This window comes from Myotis brandtii, unplaced genomic scaffold, assembly GCF_000412655.1.
Source record: "Myotis brandtii unplaced genomic scaffold, ASM41265v1 scaffold434, whole genome shotgun sequence".
Taxonomy (NCBI): domain Eukaryota; kingdom Metazoa; phylum Chordata; class Mammalia; order Chiroptera; family Vespertilionidae; genus Myotis; species Myotis brandtii.
The window spans coordinates 1,234,357-1,234,953 of NW_005366599.1; positions in this window are offsets into that span (position 1 = coordinate 1,234,357).

Below are 597 nucleotides of genomic sequence, written 5' to 3' on the forward strand. Positions count from 1 at the left end.
TGTCTCCCCGCGCGGCCGCCGGTCTTGCTAACACTTGGTCGGGTCAGGAGAGAGGCGGACAGGCCAGGTGACCGGGCGATGGCCGCAGAGGCACTGCTGACCCATAGCCCAGCACACGGCGGCGACGTGTGTCCTGTGCCCGAGGAAGACGGCTTTCCGGGCTCTGCAACATCCATCGGGGGGGCCCACGCAACCACAGAACTCACAGGTCAGAAGTGAGAGCCTGGATCGGTCCTGAGAAGTGGCCAGCCTCCGCCTGCTCCCGAGGAGCCCGCTCTCCGTCCGGGACTCCGCCACGAGGTCAGAAACTCGGTCAGAAGGCTTCGTCCCGCGGGCGGCAGTGGGTGCAGGAGAAAGCCCTGTGTTTCTCTTAAAAAGGATCAAAACTTCCTTCGAAAAGTCCTATTAAAACAGAAACTCAGAGACACAGAACAACTTGGTGGTCGCCAGGTGGGGGGGCTGGGGGGCTGGTGGAAAAGGGAGGGGACTGAGTGCTCACCGGCTGTTACCAAACGGCCCCGGGAAGACAGTCAGCGATGCTGCAGTGGCCACGGCGAGGCGGGCGGCCAGAGCACTGGACTGGGGGGGGGGGGGGGC